The sequence below is a fragment of the Hippoglossus stenolepis genome, chromosome 10, assembly GCF_022539355.2.
Source record: "Hippoglossus stenolepis isolate QCI-W04-F060 chromosome 10, HSTE1.2, whole genome shotgun sequence".
NCBI classification, from domain to species: Eukaryota; Metazoa; Chordata; class Actinopteri; order Pleuronectiformes; family Pleuronectidae; genus Hippoglossus; species Hippoglossus stenolepis.
In genome coordinates this window covers 9,609,001-9,615,845 of record NC_061492.1, presented here as the reverse complement: position 1 = coordinate 9,615,845, position 6,845 = coordinate 9,609,001, and positions in this window count along the sequence as shown.

The following is a 6,845-nucleotide window of genomic DNA, read 5'->3' as shown; positions in this document are numbered from 1 at the left end:
CTCAATTCTGTAAAAAATCAAAGCCCCAGGGGTCTAACAACAGTCTGCGACTTGGAGAGGGAGAGGAACCTCGTCAAATCCCTCGATGAGGGAGACAGCAAGATGAGATGGATAACCAGTGACCTTAGTGGAGCTAATCTGGGCTAATGCCTGGTAATTATTAGACTTTCAGGTGATGGTTCACGAGAAACCCCTCAGTGGCAGAGACTCAATCTATATAAGATGAGGCAACAGCTGTCCCTGTGAATAATACATACAGATCATGTAAAGGCAAGACAGGGTTAATCAGTGTGAAGGGAGGGAAGGAAGAAAGAACGAAAGAAAGAAGGAAAGGAGAGAGGACAGGAAGGAAAGAAAGGAAGGAAGGAAAGAAACAAAGACACAATGAAAGAAAGAAACAAAGAAGGAAAGGAAGGAGAACAAGAAGGAAGGTAGGAATAAAGAAAGGAAAGGAAGGAAGGAAAGGAAGGAAGGAATAAAGAAACAAAGCAGGAAAGGAGGGAGGACAGGAAGGAAGAAAGAACGAAAAGAAGGGAGAAAAGAAAGAAAGACACAATGAAAGAAAGAAAGAAAGAACGGAAGGAAGGAAGAAAGAAAGAAAGAACGGAAGGCAGGAAGAAAGAAATAAATGTCATTAAGCTCAACCAGAGTCCAATCATGGGTGACAGCTTGGTGACGAGGTGTGGGGCTGGTTAAGCAGCTTATAGACGCATCTTGTCAAACTGTCACTTCAGAGACTCATTGAAATGTACAGTTTGTGTCTACACATATTATCCTTGCCACAACAAAGGCTCCACACTATCATCGATATAATGTGTCTCATGAATGTTCCCGTAGCAGTTTTTATTTGTGAGAAAACACTGCACAACAGGTGGCAGGGATATCGATATTATTAATACATGTCATTTAGATATGTGGGTGTGTGAGAAACACGTGGAGCCATGTGGTGCCACCTCTGACATGCAGCTTCAAAACGCACTAATCCATCAATGAAGAAACAATCGTGAATGAAAACAACAAATCAAGAACTCTTGGCCCCACTTTGGTTTCCTGTTTATCATATTTATCTTCCAATCATTCCACACGGATCTTAGTATAATTAGGTTTACGATGAGACCTCCACACAATGATTCAACTCAAGAGAGAACTGGCATCTTATTTTAAAACTGCTTGTAGCTGACAGTGGGGGAGAATTCATTACATTACATATACAGCTGTCAGGCTTGTCTAAGATAAAATTTAAATAAGGCACGTTCTGACAAGTGTGACATGTGAGCAGTTTTAGTGATTCAGAAACTGTGTAACAAACAATGAATAGATACATACTGATACTAATAACTTCCATAAACAGTCTTCATACAGGTATTACTTGAGACCAACACATTTCAGCTTAAGGCTGCTGCACACAGGATTTTCAAATCTTGACCGATGTTAAAAACATGGGAGACGCAATGACAAATGTAACACCTGCCGTTTGTAAAAACGATCTCACTGTGGCGATTCCAGAGACTTCTCACAGAAACTCTATATATCTTCTTCTTCAGTCTTTTTATGTCAGTCGGCAAACAAATCTTAGGTGCACCTTCTGCCACTTTCTGAACTGGAGTGTGGAGCACTCGAATGATTAAACACGATTCAAGAAGAAAAACAAAAACTTCGTGTGTTCGGTTTTGCAGCGAAAAACATCTGGTTGGTGACGCTTCCCGGTCAGCTCCCTCTCATTGGCTATTCAGAGTTCCGACTTAATTAAGATTAAGATTAGGTAAAATTAATTTGCAAACCCCTCACACTTCAGGATTATTTGGGCAGATAATCTGTACCAACTGACTTCCAGTCTGGAACACCCCCTGCGATTGTCAGAAGGGGCAAATCGGGTCTGAAATCGGCCCAATTATCCTCTAGTGTGCAGCAGCCTTTATGGGCTTTGTGAAATGTTCACATTTGGCAGAAACATGTTGTTGTTGTTTGTTTTTGAGGAGGTCAATTACTATTCTTGAGTGTGCTTGCATTAACACACAGTACACTTGATTGGGGATTTTTAATATTCTCTCTGCACCTTGGAAGTGTGTGAAGTTGTGCCGGAAATCCTCTGAATCTTGGTTTGCAGGTAAACAGTGTACAGCAAACGGAAGTTGGAGTCTTGGCCCCGGATATCTGCTGTCTCCTCAAGCCCCGTAGGGTGTTGCCCCCAGAAACTAGGGTGTTGCCCCCAGAAACTAATTTGTCATCTACATTTCCTGTGCAGGGTGACCTACACAGGAAATGTACCTAGTAACAAACAGTGTGTGTATTGTTTCACTGATCCAGGGAACAGAGCAGGCGTCCAAACAAAGAGATTTAACTGAGCATGAAGCTTCATGCAGGGCGGTGGGTGATTCAGGACACATCCTAAGAAATAGAAGGAAAAACAAGGCTGGAGGGTGCGATCGTAAGAGCAGCATGTTTGCTGATTGTTTTTATAACTGCTTTCCAATTTTAAATTATTCATCATCTCCTGGTCATTTCTTCTTTCTTCCACTGTCATGATACAGCACACATACAAGTTGGTAGATATGCTGATTTTATTTTATGCGATTCAACACTCAAAACGTCCCATTTCGGGTCGTTTCAGGCCATTAGTGATTTTGATGCAATAGAAACAAAATGAAATAATCTAGAAATCAATCATAATTTTCATTAAAGTGCCATCAGCAGTCCAGGCATCATGACCTCAGCCTGTGCAGCAGTGGAGCTGAAGTCAAAGGTTTACCGGTCGTGCACAATAGACCACAATAGAGGGAGGACAATTAATTTGGGCAACAATGCACTTTTGATCACGATGTTTGCTGCAAAGAAGAACAAAGTGCAGAGCCCCCCCCCGCACCCTGAGGCATGACTGTTAAACTCTGATTCAAAGAGGCACTCGCATGGCACCCGGTTTTCTACCTTGCACACAAGCAGGGGTCAGTTTTATTGTCCGGTCCTACGACTGTGTGAGCTGTCACACCACACTAACAGAGACTTTAGAGAGATTTCACCAGAAGGCACTGGGGGGGGGGGGGCGCGATCGTCTCGTGATAACACATAGGGAGGCAAGAAAGGATTGTAGGTGGGCTGCTGCCATGGCAACAGCAGGCCATAATGGATTAGGACAGCACCTTTGGCTTGTGCCAGACATTATTGGGCCTTGATTTTGCTTGTGTCTTTTTTGGAGGGGAAGTGTTTTGCTTCTTTTCACAGTTTCTTTCTATCACCCACCCACACACACCCCCACACACACGCACCCTCAGTCTCTAATGATGCTGCTCATTACGGATGTTGTCAAACGTAGGAGCGGAATATGCTTGAATCCTGCGATGAGGAACGCTCGGAGCAGCACCTACAGCTCTGACTAATCAGAGCGATTAAAGCAAGCCGATAACCCCCCGAGAGGAGAGCGTTTGTGATGAGATAGCATCGACGATCCGGCAAAAAACTGTCACAGGCTGGTTTGAATGATGATGTTTTCCTTCAAAACAGAGTCATAACTGTGAGCTGCACTTCCTGCTTCTGCCTGTAATCTTGTTCGGACGCGAGATGCAGGCAAAACGTAACGGCGATGACTTGCTTTAAGCTTTCCTTTCTACCTCTGGTCTCATGGGACGGTAAATAGTGTGCCAAGTGTGACAGGGAACATGGAGTCGTTAATGCGATCTGGGGGCTCCACCACCCCTAGATGCCGCCGCCGCCACCGCCTCGCTGCAAAATGCTTCATTACCGTTACTCCATGATAGGAGCTCTGCATCACCTGGCATCCAAAAGGCAGGAGCCCCCTTTTCCTTTGATTTACTGTCGCCACTGAGTGGATGGCTCTCTCTCTCTCTCTCGCTCTCTCTCTTCCGCGAGGCTCGAGGACGGACAAAGTGTCTGTCTCTGCCTGTCATTTCATGTATAAAACATCTTTAGATAGAGAAAGGGGATTTATGAGGATGCTGCCCTTTGCACAAGATGAATGCTTCCCTGCCCACCTGTGCCCTCATCAAAACGTCCAACTTATTAAGCTTATTACTGTTATTACTTCTTTTTTTTAAGTATGACCTTCATTTTTATCAAGCAAGTAGACAGGGAGCAGATCCCCAGATAATTTATACTGTTAACAATGCATTAGAGTAAAACGTGTATTATCCACTGGCTTTGTGAGGGACACAGTCTTAGTTGAGGGCAGCATCTATGCTTTTTTCCAGGTGTTGTACAGTTTAAGATATTTCATCGTAATCTTCAATTGTCAACCTCATGGTGGCGTCAGAGAAAAAGTCACAGGTTCAACAACATAGATCACCTCCATCCCCTGGGAGCCTCAAACGTCTGAAGCAATTTTTGTGCCAATCCTTCTTGAGATGTGTCTGAGGATCAGTGGAACCTTTGACCTGCTGGAGGAGCTACATGAACTGTCAGGGGATCAACAACCTTTTTTCTCCAATTCATCTGGCGAGCACCATGGATATCTGTACCACGTTTATGGAAATCTTATCTGACATTTTATTAAAAACCAATAACATGGCTGAAAAGTCACAGGCTCACTAAAAATCCCTTGGATTCGTGCCAATGCATCCCGTGATAATAAAAATAATCTATACCTCTAATTCCACAAATGTCTGTATTTCTTGTTGCTTCATGGATCTATATCGAGCTGAAATCATTTTTGATGAAAATTGACCAGGAAGGATGAACACAAAGTTTTCTAACTGCAACAACAACTGCCCATTACAAACAAGCATGTTTAGGTCAGCCACTGCACTGATAATAATGATAATAAACAAATATAAATGAATAATAATCATTATTATTATAATAATAATAAACTGTACTTTTTTAAGCAAAGTTCAAAAGTGTTTTATAAGTTTGAAATAGGATAATTACAATTGAACTCAACAGAACCAAGCTGCTAAAATACAAAGAAAACGAACAACCGAAATCACCTAAGTATAAATACAGAATAACGAAAAACAAATCAGACATGCTAGTAATAAGGCCGTGTGATGTGTTTTGACAAATCAGCTTCTCATGGTTGAGATATTTCAATCTAAAGTAGCGGCGGAACCAGCTGACAGACGAACGTGGCCGCCCTTTGAGCCACACCACGAGACAACGTGCTGTTGGTTGCAGAGGAATAAATTCAAGTCACTGGGGAACATTAGTCATTTATCGCAAAGCAGATATAATTCGATCAATAAGCCTGGTCCAACTATCAAATGTAGCACATGTAACATTAAGTGTAAGTCTCAGAAGAGCCCTGGGAACAAGACGTCCATCCCTCAGCAGACCTCAGCTCTGCCACCACACTGGATATCAGCATGCAGAACATGCAGCCTGTCACCATGGAGACTAACATGTATCACTCCGTCCGCCTGACGCGCCCATTGGCAGACACAGTTGAGTTGCACTTACACGGTTGCTGGCCAAAATTGAAGTGAAAGGCAGCGCGGGGTCTAATGGAGGCTTCTATTGAACGGAGAGTGGCACGAGCACAACGACGGAGAGACGGATGCACTGGCTGACGGACGATGACAGGATGATTGAGAAGTGCAGAAATGCAAGAGTATGGGGAGGAAAAGGATCGTGATTGATGGTGGAAGCCTCCGTCCATTTCTCCCTGTTGCAGAGGAAGTTGGACAGGTGTTATCTCGGAGCGGAGCAGAGGCAGATCAATGCTGATCTTTGTCGTCTCCAGCTCACTGTGAAACCAGGGCAGAGAGCATCTTTTCTGTTTGTGGCCGTTCATATATCTGACATGTTATTTATTATGACACCTGGAAAATCATTTCTATGTGAATTAAATTAAGGTAATATTATGCTTCTTTTAGTTTAAAGCAACACAACTATGTGAGAATATGATTTAAGAACATGTAGCCAAATATGATCAGAAAAAATGCACTAGAGACATCAGAGCTATTTGTTATAAACGGGCCATGTCAGTGTTATTACTACACAACATGGTTATGAGCAGATGAACTATCACTGTACGACTGCACTACTTTACAGTTCTGCACTACTTTAATTCAAATCCTAAATAACTTGCAGTTTCAGAGTAATAATAATAACTATAACAAAAAAAAAAATTTAATCTAATATTTCAGTTGCCAAAGATAAATATTGTACCTGGTCACATGGACACAATGTGTGTTATGTCTATTTCTCCTCTCACTGTGAATGTACTTTAAAGACACAGGACAATTAAGAGTTCTGTCCAGTAGAGGGCTCCATATCTATTTTTACTGTATACTGTATACTCATAATCAACTTTATTGGAAAAATACAAACGTACAAGGAATCTGATTTAAGTTTTCAATAGACTTACACAAAGTGCCTACACTCTGTGGATATACAGAAAAACTAATAGTGCATAAAAGTGGAAAAAAACACAGGAACTCAAAGTTGCACAGACATGCAATACATTTTAATTGATATGTCTGCTTTATATGCAGCTATTGATGGAAATGCTAAGTACATTTCAATATGTGACTGTAAAATATGTGAATGTAAGTACAGTAGATCTTTTGATATTGCAGGGTAAATATAAATATATATTCAGTAACGTAGTTTGGCTGATTTAACAGTTCATGAGTGGGATGTCTGTGAATGTGGGGTGTTGGGGTCTAAAAAACTCTAGGATTGTTTTGTCATAACATGATTTTACATCTTTAATTCTCATATCACTATATTCAATTTACATTCATGAGAATCAACTGAATTATTTAATTGAAAGTTTAAAGATTGAAAGTTCACTTTTCTTTCGAGATGTTTTGCGGATGCAGAGGAGATGAGGTGTGGCAGAAATCCTCCTGTTGGTATCAGCATGTTGTCAAAAGTCATTCAGTGTTGTCTCC